At 37.6% G+C, this 12,239-nt stretch overlaps 1 protein-coding gene across 16 annotated transcripts in view; it reads left to right on the top strand.

Moving 5' to 3' along the window:
- The first annotated feature begins 685 nt into the window (after positions 1–685).
- The window catches only part of LOC117417102 (receptor-type tyrosine-protein phosphatase F), a 168,139-nt gene continuing 156,585 nt past the window's right edge, over positions 686–12,239 (top strand). For 15 of the 16 annotated variants that reach the window (XM_034028897.3, XM_059035007.1, XM_059035005.1 and 12 more), the window contains exon 1: positions 686–973. The gene's annotated coding sequence lies outside the window, so the exon portion shown is untranslated. The remainder of the gene's footprint in view (positions 974–12,239) is intronic. The other variant, XM_034028898.3, reaches the window with a different exon arrangement.

The following is a 12,239-nucleotide window of genomic DNA, read 5'->3' as shown; positions in this document are numbered from 1 at the left end:
CACACTGTGAAAAATATAAAAACATAAGGGACATTTTCTTCCCCAAATTCTGTGATTTAGTCCCAGAATTCCCAAAAATGTGTGATACCCAGAAGCTGTCAATCCTGCTGGGGGAAGACAAACACACAGCCAGACTGGCCGGTCAATACGTGGAGACCTGTCATAGCCTGAGGGACAGACCGTGAACACGTCACACTAGAGAGGGAAAAGAGAGAGGGAGGGAGGGAGGGATTCTGTTTAATATAGAAAGAGGGAGGGAGGGAGGGAGGGGGTATTGTTTAATTGAGGGAGGGGGGATTCTGTTTAATAGAGGGAGGGAGGGGGATTCTGTTTAATATAGAGGGGGGAAGGGGGTACTGTTTGATATAGAGGGGAAGGGAGGGATTCTGTTTACTGTATTAATATAGAGGGAGGAGGGATACTGTTAGTATTAGGAAAAATTCTTTGTCTGTATATTTGAGTTGGTTATGCCATGTATGTGCTTTGGCAACACAATTATTTTTATTGTCATGCCAATAAAGCCAATTTGAATTTGAATTTGAATTTGAGAGAGAGAGAGAGAGAGAGAGAGAGAGAGAGAGAGAGAGAGAGAGAGAGAGAGAGAGAGAGAGAGAGAGAGAGAGAGAGAGAGAGAGAGAGAGAGAGAGAGAGAGAGAGTGCGAGTGAGCAAGTAGGCAAGCGATAGGAGAGCGTGAGTGAGTGGGAGAAACTCGGAGACACTCGCTGCTGCGAGGGGAAAATATACACAGGAGAAGATTCTTGTTTATAATATAAACAAAACCACTAACAATTAACCGTCTCCAGGATTATCTATAAACTTCAGATTGGGAGATAAAGGTCTTGCTTTTTATCCCTGGATTCGTCATTGGTTTCATTCATTAAAAAGGGGGATTTTATGTTGAAAACCTAATCGAGAGAACGAAGTGGTGGAAAGCGGGGAGAGAAATGCAAACGGTAGAGGGACAGAGACACGGTGAGGTTTTTTGTTTTTTTTTGTTTTAAATGTGTATTATTTATTTATTTGTTTTTATTTAAATAATAATTACATTTTTTTGTATTCAGATAAAATTATATTTGAGAGAAAAAGTGCCACATGAAATATACATGTAAAATGTAATCGGTTAAAATCATGTCAATTTTGATGGTTAGATCAATTGAAAACAACTTTTGAATATCAATGTATGCAATGTAGCCAATGTTTTCTTCAGCTGTTAATTTTTTTTAATGATATTACTATTAGAATTTGCATGTTTCTTTTTTTTTTTTCAGGGATGTTAGTGGATTTTCCCTTTTCTACTTTATATTCAAAGCAGAGGTTGTCAAACTGTCAATGCTTGCCTGTTGACCAGTTTCACTGAGCGGTAATTTCGTGAATTAATTTATAAATAATTGTACTTAAATAATACATTTAAATCGGTGTTGGTTTAAAACACCAAACTCCAGTAATACGCATTTGAATTGGTTTTATTTCTAGGTAGCTTCGATATTTACAACAACAGAGACCAACGCATTATTAACCCTATTTTATTGTTGTTTTATGTGTAATATCACACTTTGTTTTTTATTCTGTTTGTGCTCAGAACATCTATGGTAACTTACGGGTGTAAGTAAGTTTGTTAACGAGACGATAAACACACGATATTATAAGAAAACAGGGTAGTTATATTTGGAAAAGGATCGCATTGCCATTGAAAACATGCAGATGTCAACTGGAATTATTTTCAGATTTAGAAAAAATCTGCTGGATTGCATGTGTTTTATTTTCAAATATTTGAAATGTTCGCACTTGTCTGGTACTGTGTTTGAAATGGTGGCGTTGGTGCGGTGTGCGCGCGTTTGTGTCTGAGATGGAAAGAATTTAAATTGAAGGTTCCAATGACAATTAAGACATTTGCACTGGAACCGCATTTGTCATATCCAAAACAATGCTTTGCTTCATAAAATCGGGTAATCTGATTATAAGAAATGCACCTGTATATCGACATCAGCAATGTATTTAGTACAGTTACACATGCAGGTTTTATGAATATATCGCGGGAATCGTGGCATAGGCAAACTGAATTGTGTGCTTAAGGCGGATTTACAGGCAGCAATGCTTGTACATTGCTATGTAGTACAATTATAAGCATGTCTCTTTTTTCTTGATTGCTAGTTGTCACCAGAGTGTTACATTATATAGTCGGTGAAATCTTGGGATTACAGTTGGTTTAGCCTTAGACCATTAAGCCTATCTTAAGCATAAAGCAGGTTTGACTGCGAAGATTGTTGCTTTTAGTAAATTAGACGCTATATCTGCAAGGAATGAATTACAGACGACAGATTTATTTCTCTCTTTTTTTGTTTCGTATGATGATGACACCGGACGAGGCTTGTTCGATAATTAATCTTCTGTTATTTGTTATGTGTATATTGTCTGTATATGGCATTTGTCACTTTGTTCAGGTATGGAATGATGTTTTGAAGTAGCGAGTGCTGCAGCTGTTGAATCCTGCTTGGTACACCAGGACGCGTGCAAGTTTTAAAATATTACGTGCCGTTAAAATGCGGAGCTGCACAAAACGATTTCTTATGCTACTGTATCTTCTAACGAGGACAATATGAATCAACGTTGTGGGAATTGTATTATCGTAATGTCTCTTTGTTGACCTTAACGTTTAGGATGGTGATATTTAAATTAAGAGGCCTTTAAGTTATATTTTTTGTTTTTGTACTTTTTGTCTCCCCCTCTTCAGTCTCTTCCTCCAAAATATTCTCGTTTATCGTTTTTTTTTAAATTGACATGATACCCCCCCCACCCCGTGCAATAAGGACGGCTGAGTTAATAGATGACACTTCCTCTCAATGAGAGCGCTGGAAACTCCATTTGGAAGAGTCTGACTGAAGCAAATGCAATTTAGTGCATTTTGTAGATCCATATTTACTCGGCATATCTTCGATTTAACCGAATTATGTTGCATTAGCAGGGTGAAATAAAACGTTCTCGTGTCAGAATGTTGGGGAGGAGTATTAAATCTGATTCACCCCAGGAGTTTGAGGAAAGAACAGTATCAGTGACCTCCTTGAGGGAATACGGGGGGGATACAGTTAAATCAGATTCTGTAATCTCAGTCGTAGCCAGTGCAGGGTGCCAGAACAATCGCCTACCGTATATATATATTTTTTTCATGACTTGCCTCAGGACCGACAAGGTTCACTTTTGAACCAAAGTTCAGCCCAGTCTAGTTTTCTTGCAATAACAATTACTTGCATGTGTCAGGTTTTGCAGTCAAGAGTAACAACATGAAATACTGAACAACTTGGTATTTCTGTAGGGAGTGAATTATCTGGCTTTGCAGATAAAGACGTACAGCGTGGAAGGAGGCCAGATTGAGGAGGTGCCCATAAATCAGTTTGGTATACTTGGAATCCTAACATTAGAACTGAAATTAGCTACAGTAGGTTATGAACCATAGATGCAAGAATGTACAAACTCCAAGACTTGGGAGGCAGAAATTTAGGAACAACCCCAAGTATTAAATGAAAGATACAGGAGGAGTACAGTATATTAGTTTCTAAATAAAACAGATCATGTATCCCAAGGGTATCCATTGCGTGTAAAGTACAACAGGCAAAAAGGACAAACGTAAATCAAAACAAGCTGGGGCACACACTGAAATGATCATTATAATTAACATTGTAAACCCAATTCGCAGAACAACCTGAAGGCAGGAGGAGTGTTCCAGTCTGACTATGAGATGGGTGTATCTCATCGCTTGGGACCAGTATATTAATATAATTACAGTGCCTTACTGTATCTACTGATGTTACACAACTCCGTAGGAAGCACAGTAAACGAAGCAGTGGTATGCTTTAAAGAGGTGAAATGCATTTGGGACAGGTGCTGTCTGATGGATCTGATTTAGACCGGCAGTGTAGCTTGTGTGAAAGAGTCATGGAGAAGAGGGAAATCATAGACTACCATGTGATGCTGCTGTTTCCAGGGTATTGTATAACCAAGCCAGAGCAGCAGTGCTGGGGAATTATTTGAAGAGACAGTCTAGGCTGATCATGCACAGTGGATTGAGTGTAAGGAAGGTGAGCTCACAACCAGCTATGCAAAGCAGGCATTCATTGCAAAGGACAGGATGTGACTAGACACAAGTCAAGCTTATTCACAGGTTGCTGAAAGTAGCTCCCAGAAATGGTGGTGTTCATTTGCACCTGGCTTTGCTTTGCTTACCTTCCAAGAAGCTAAGTTACTGCTAAACTCTCAATTGTAAACAATAGGTAGATTTTGTCAGTGCTAATTAACAGCACAGCCGCTGTCCAGCACCCGCTTTCCAATTGAAGAGCCATTCAATGGCAGTGTCGCTTTGCCACTCTGGAGAATTACAAATATTTGTAATTTTAGGTGTGAGCAAGAGTAAGCATTCTGGTTGGTTGGGTTGCCACGATTATGACAGCCAAAGTGGTTTGCCTGAACTGGTACAGTAGCAGAATATTAGCGGAGCTGAACAATTTGTGCAAAACCTAGGGACTAGTTTGCAAACCACCAGATAATTTGACTTTGTTTATTGAATCCAGATTACCTGTGCTTGAAGACTGTTGGTGGTATTGTACATGCCATTACACTGGTCATGCAAGGTTCTTTAAGATAAACAACACAAGTAGATAGTCACAGGAATTATTGGTTTGTTTGTCAATGGGGGAGAAAAGTAAAAGGTGCTAGGTTTATTTTCTTCCTGTATTGTACAAAATCTACCTCTCCTTTAAAAAAAAAAAAAAAAAACAAGGCATTGCTTAAGAAACAGTCTCATACCACTAATTATTGTAATGCAATATACAGTAATTAGTAATTACACCAATCTGCTGCTGATTAGTCTGTTTGTTTGGCGAGTGCTACGGCTGTTATGGAAGAAGCTAAAAACAAATAGAATCTAAGCTTGTCAAAACTCATTTGTAGAAGGAAAAAAAATAGATTGCACCGCACTGGTGGTAAATCTTCATACAGACCCTTTTTAAAAAGTGCATCGCCCCGAAGAAAAATGAAAAGCTTTCATGTAAATAATGAAAACACTAGAAGGAATGGAAAGTAGAGAAATAACTAATTCTATTGTAGTCTTCTGTTAACCCTTCCCTCCACCACCACTTTCTACTGGACTGTACTATACTTTGAATCATAGACAGGGTTTCCTCATGTAATTTGGGGTGGGGATCATTTTTTATTTGGTTGTTCAAGGACATTGAATTAGATTGGGTTGTAATTAAATAAGAAATTACTCATCCAAAGTGTTTAAAATCCACTTTGCTCCACAATTTTCTATTTCCTTAAAAAACCAATGGCACTAAAGCTTTGCCTTCCTTAACACCTTTTGTGTTCTGTAAATAGAGTGGATTATATTGGAATCTTTCAATGCAGTGGGAGGCATGCAAGCCACAAATACCTTTTTGTAAAAGAATTGTGGGAAACTGATCTGGGTTGCCTGGGAAAAGGTTCTTATGTCAAACATTTCCTGTGACTAGGGTATTGGGATGCAAGGCTTGGTTTGGAATGCTGTGTAAAATGCAAAGAAATATCAGATGCAGACATACTGTACAGTATCATCATGCGAGACAGAAAAGCTATTTAATTGAATTCTGCTGACGAACACAATGCTCTGAACCTAGAAATTACAGGTGCAAGATCTTAAAAGCTTCACAAATACACTCTACAGAAGGTGCTCAATTATTTAAATTATAAGCTCATCACTAAATGCTTTTAGACATTTCTAAGGTAATGACTGCCTCCGAGAAACATTTCATACCACTTAGTAAGTGCATGATGGTTTTATTTAGTTCTTGCTTGTAAATGGGGAGCTTACAGTGGAAATACCACCTGCTTTTTACATTTTTTAGTAATGCTGGTAGCTATGTCACAGACAGTGTCTGTCATTTTTGATAACGATGTCGGTTTTAACACATTTTATCAACACAACAACAATTGCCCATTTTTGGTGTAGGCCTATACTTTCTTTGTACTAATACTCCCTGTAGCTGAATATGATGAGCAGATGGCCAGTTACAGGTTGGAAACGTTCATCCATTCCTGCATTTTCATTTAGTCAGTTATTTCATTGATTTACGTCGGATCGCCTCGCAAACCGAAATTCAGAATCTCTTTGAAAGTAAAGTTCACCCTGACCCCCAACAGAAATCTGCTACAGTACATCACAACATTTTCTTTAACCCCCCACCTACTTAAAATGCTTTTAGATAGTTAGCTTTTTTACATTCATTTTGATGATGAAGGGGGGGTCGTGTCACATTGCGAATACCATTAGCTGTTACATATTATTAATATAGGCTAATTGATGCTTTATTTTGTGGATAAATAGGTGACAGGAAGGACATGCTCATACCACTGACACATCTAATTACCATTTGGGAGGCGGTCAGCCTTTTCAGATGAATGACACACAAGCAGGTGACATGTGACATGACTGGCCCCCCTCTGTATCACACTGTCAGCTGCAGAGCTAGGGAATTGTAAACCAATATTTGCTTTTGTTATTGCTCACACTGCAATAAAATGGCCTACCTAAGTCAAAAACAACACTAGAAATTGTAGCAGGATAAAGTATTAGTGACATGGGAGGAATAGTTAGCCATTCTCACAGTCGTCTCACAAGATTAGGTCCTGATAGGGTCCATTGCAGATTCATAATTTAGGCCTTTACAAGGAGTTGATTCCTGAACCTGGCACTGCTATTGTGCTATCTTTTTTTCTTTTGTTTTAAACTGTGTAATTAGCACCTGTGTTGTTGAGTGCTGTGCCTGCCATGGGTGAAACTGGCATCTACTACCAAGTGTTAAAACTGCGCAATACAGTCTGTTTGCATCCCAGTAGTATAACTATTTAGTGCTTTGACAAATATCGTAATATTTGAATGAACATTTCTTGACACATTCAAAGGCAAAAATCCATGTCCATGCCCGCCAGGTGTTACAGTAGTCTCTGTGTATTGGAACGCCTCCTAAGAGAATACTTCGCCTAAGAACACCCTTGTGGTGAAACTTATTTTTCCCATTGCAAATGCTCCGGCTAAAGGAACAGGAACTTCGCTTAAAAGAACACCTTCTTGGCACCGATAGCAATTTGTTCACAACTGATAAAGTACTGTTTTGGAACCTGATAACTCATCATCATCAAACTTAAATTAAAATGGTTTATTCAGTCTTTTTAAAAGTGTCTTCTCATCACGAGAGTGTTTTGAGGCACACTGAATACGGATTGATTTAGTCAATCTTTCAAGAACAGCCATCATATCATTGACGTGTTTTGTATTCTGATTTCCACATTACAAAATGTCATGTAAACAAACGTCAAAGCGCAGCTGCCGAGCAATTTGTGTTTCCCATTCTGGTGTTCTTTCACCATTGTGTTAAATAATGATGTCTTGAATATTGCTGCTGTACATGTATTGATAATGAATTTAGAGCTGATGCCTTTTTTTAATGTGTGTAGGGGTGCTGTGTTAATTTAGTTTGACAGTTTATTAATGTTAGTTTGTCTGTTACTTTTTTATTATTATGGTTTATTAACATACACTTGCCTATTGCTTTTCTCGTATTCAGGCAGTTTCATATGTTGGTGCACGTGCGTCATGACAAGTAATACGTATTTATTTATTTATTGATTTCATATTATGTCTGGAGGTCAGCTCCGTCTCTTGCTTCCCGAGAGGTGTTCTCTTAGCCGGAGACTACTGTATTACTTTATGAAAATGTTGTCTATGGCCACTTTGTTTATTGCGAAGAAACGGCAATGTCACAAAGAAGAGCTACTAAGCTGTGTGGATAATGTCAAGTAATTCTCACAGAATGCAGCAAGCTACTGTAGGTTTCTGATGTGGGGGAAGGGGATAGTTTGCTTGTGGTTGTCATTAATTGAACTCGATTGTCCTAGCTAAAGATTGAGAGACTAGGGGAGAATTTAAAGGTCAGCATCGGTCACATGATTTTAAACAAATCAGACAGGTTTGGAAATGACATGAATGGTTTTGAGTGGAAATGCTTCAGTTTGCATTTTTCCCTAGCCAGAGAATCGCCATTGGAAACCAGAGAACATTCTAAATTTATCCTGGCAGAAAACGGGAAAGGAATTGAACATTCTTTCTGAGTGCTTTTACTCACGATTGTTGTACAGGCTATTCTAACTGGTTTTGCTTTTGTTTTTTTCTCCACAGGTCAAAATGAATATCCAATATATTGTTAAGATTTGTTTAAATTTTGTCTTGTGCAAACAAGTGAAATAAAAAATACACGATTCAGAAAGAATAAAGAAATAAAATGCCTGTTTTAATTACATTTCAGAAGTGAAAAAGGAAAAGATACTGTGTGTAATTGAGAGGCTAAATTAATACATGTTTTCAGCATTTTATCTGAAGAGGAAGGAATGTGAGAATTTGAAGCCTGCACTCTGGCTGGAGGATTACAGTTAATTAAGGGCTCTGAGTTAAATTGATAAAATAGCAAAGTTGATTTAAAATGTTGTTTTCTGCCTAATTTATTCTTACCTCTGTATTTATCCTTTGAAGCCTGTAATCAAAGCTTTTCTTTTATCTTTTTTTACTTAAACTGTAAGTTGTAATTTGCAAAAAACACATTGAGAGATGGTCCTTTTGCAGTATGTGTATGAGACAACATGGTGTGTGGTGAAATACCCAGTTACCTTTCTTTTGCAGTACACTATTGGTGAACTAGGTTCCATGTTTGAAATGCTTTCATACAGAAACACATTCACGAGCTAAGAGAGTGAGTGACGACAATGCTAATAGTCTGCCAGTGGTTATGAAGCGAAAGCATTTTGCTTGATAAAACATTTGAGTACATGGGTCACTGAACTATTCGGCTTTAAAATATTTAACACAGAAGTTTGTAAGATTTTAAGATGCCAAAGCATTGATATAAATATTATTTAATGGCTTGAGGACTTCAGTGAATTTGACTGAGAAAATGCTGATCAGTCTTATCTTTTAGATTGAACGGATAGGTCAGTGCTGAGGCTGAAGTGAGGGGTTTATGGAGACTCTACAGTGGGGAGCTTGCGGTATAGGGAGGCCATTCATTTCCAGTGCCGTCTTGTCTGTATTAAATAAAATCCTATCTGATTAATATAGCAAGAGTGGGCTGTTACAATTCAATGCTGGCATATTAAAGGTGGTGGCTTGAGATCTGAATCCTGGAAAGGGGTCTTCTTGGATTCATGCCTGTTCAGCATCTTGAATCACCATTCACTGACTTCCATGGTCTGTTTTCTTAGTGGAAAGAAAGACCATCCCAGTCTTTTTTGACTCATAAGTGGACATTCACATGCTGTTTTATTCTTTTGAGAATTTTTTTTTTTTACTTTAAATAGTTTAACTAATGAATTGTATTTGATAATAAGATTAGATTTTTAAATGTGTTCAATATCAGCTATTATTCTGTAGTTATTTTTGTTTTGGATGTATGGGTTACAGTTTTATAAAATAAAAGAAAAAAACAGAAAGAAAATGGTGTCTATCAATAGTGATAGTTAAGTTCTGGCATATTGTTACTTATATTGTACGATAGAGGAAGCTTTTTTTTAAACCAGTTTTGACTGTCAGTCTATGCAAGCCAATTGTCATGAAGCTTTATTTCTGTATCTGTACTTGTCATTAAACGCAACTCCAAAACTGTAGGAAACCACAAATTACATCCAGTGTGAATACGTTCACAACAGGTTCTCAAAAGTTAAATGACAATCATTGTACCGTTACTCTAAGGAGGAGTGTTGAATGAGCGTGTAAAGCCATTTAAAAAAGGTTCAAATATACATGCTGAAAGGGACTTTGGATAAAGGCAATTTTTCAGCTTGTGGACCTTTTATCGGGGAATACGTGCACAGAGAGCAGAGGAATTAATTACTAATTAATTAGGCTAGTTACCAATTTGTAACTGATTAATTAGTTACTAATTAATTACTAATTCCTCTGCTGTCATTTTGGTTTGAGTTTTTTTCATTTTCAGTTTTACTTCTCATCTATTTTTAATTGGTGGAACATCCTGCCCATTTTGATACACCATGTGGGCAGGCCTCACCTCCTGAAGGGGCAAATTCTAAATGTACAAAATTGAAAATTGTTCAGGTTAGTTTGAGATATTCGTTTGGTGGTAGAAGTACGGTAGTTTTCCAAAAGGGCTGCCACTTCAAAACATTGTAAAAAATGCGTGTTTGGAGAGTTAAAAGTGAAGAGACCTTTGTGTACCTTTAGCAGTGCAGTAGCATTTAATTAGTCCAACTGTATTACAATTAATTGGTGGTGCGCCAAGGGGAATAACAAACAGTGCAAAGTAACCAAAAGAAAATGATGGGAAAGGAGGGTGGATTGCTATCAAGATCAGCAATGCTATTAAATGGTGATCAGAATAATATATCAGAGTAAGGACTGGAGGTAAAGACTTATGAAGCAGCTGAAGTGTCCTACAGTAACGTCCCTGACACGGGTGACTGTTAACATTGGGAGGTTACTGCCCCACAGCGATGAAAGCAATGTGATTCATGAGGCCAGTTGCAATATATGGCAGTAGCTTTGGGGAATAGTAAGCATTATCTTCACTAAGTGGATCTGAAAATGTGTTGGCCAAGGTGCATGGCTGTGATTTATGGTGGAAGATGTTGTAAATAGTTAGCCGCATTTTCAGTACAGTTAGTAAGTGTTTCACGGCTGCAGTTCAGGTTTACTTCAGATGTAAATTTGAAAAATTCTTGAACACCAAGTACATTTACAGTGCTAATGTACAGAACACAGTGTCAGTAGTGGTTCTGAATTACCAGAAGACAGTAAGAGTCTAAGAGTGCCATTTTTTGAGGAGGGGAGGGAAGGGGAGGCCCCCTGTTTTAAATAGCGGTGGTTTGTAGATCCACCAGTGTTTAGATCAATTGAGTAAAACCCATGGACTTTTCTAACCCTCATCTAAGAAAAAAAATGATCATCTTAAAAACTCTAGTGTCCAAAATAGCTATGAAATTGAACCCCGAGATGTAAAAAAATTGATATAGTCAATGCAGGTTAAAGAAAAAAAAACCCAAAAAACAGTCAGATCAAGATCCTATCTGAAGACTTTTTTTTTGTTTTAAATATTTAACCAGAGACGAAGGAAAGGGTCTCATTTTTTATTCAGTCCTGAGGCAGGAGGCAGCAAAGCTTATGATCATCTCCTTCCTAAACCTCACTGATGGACAGTCAAGTTATGTGATTTCTGGTCAATTCCACAGATTCTGAAGCTCATATTTTATTGAGTACTATATACCTTGCTTTTCAAGACCACTGTACCATCGCACAGTTTTTCACGTGAAGCCAGCAACGTTAGGTAGATTGCACAGAAGCTGTCTACCATACAGGTCTGTTGCTTTTTGCATCTGAATTGAGCACGGAACTTGTTTTGCGACTTGTCCCAACAGCAACTCATGCATATTCAAATGATGTGAAGAGAGAATAACAGCATTGTTTTTTCAAGTGGACAAATGCAAAACTTGAAGAATTAGTAGCCAAATCATGCCTGAAAACAAAACAAAGCAAAAATAAATAAATAAAAAAACAGCCGGTATTTTTGGCATTCCAGAGTTCCTTGCAGGATAAAGTTGCACACAAGCTGCACTTTATATGTCTTGATGTGGACTACAGTGGATTTAAGAAATTGTTCACACTATGCATGTAACCCCCCCCCCACACCCAAACCCTTTTTTTTAAATACTAGATTCTCATTCCTCTCACAGTCTAGAAATCCCTGTCAAACCACTTTCTCAAACCCACTTTCTCTGTGGCTGATGATAATACTTTCAAACAGTGTATTTACTGGTGGATTACTGTATTTAAAAAAGGCACTTGATTGGCAGCTTGTCTTTTTTTTTAATTGGTTATATTTTTCCCTGTTATTTTTTTTTTAATTCCCCGTAGTGTATAAGCTGGTCTGTTAGTGCTAACATATTTTCTATCGGTGGCAAGATGCAGTCTTACATGGAATTCAAAGCTATCTTATCTCTTCCTGTGTGACATGAACAGGAGCCTACTGTAGAACAGTGGGTTTTATTATTGAGATGGGGTTAGTGGGCTCAGTGAGTTATTGTGCACTCAGTTTGACTCTGAGTAGACGATGCACAATGTAAACCAGCTTGACATCTTCTATATTATATATCCTACAGTACCACCCTTTGTCCACCACAAGCCCTTGGACGTTGCACAATGTGATGTAAT

The sequence above is a fragment of the Acipenser ruthenus genome, chromosome 12 (assembly GCF_902713425.1).
Source record: "Acipenser ruthenus chromosome 12, fAciRut3.2 maternal haplotype, whole genome shotgun sequence".
In the NCBI taxonomy this organism is placed as follows: Eukaryota; Metazoa; Chordata; class Actinopteri; order Acipenseriformes; family Acipenseridae; genus Acipenser; species Acipenser ruthenus.
This window is presented reverse-complemented; position numbering and strand designations above follow the sequence as displayed.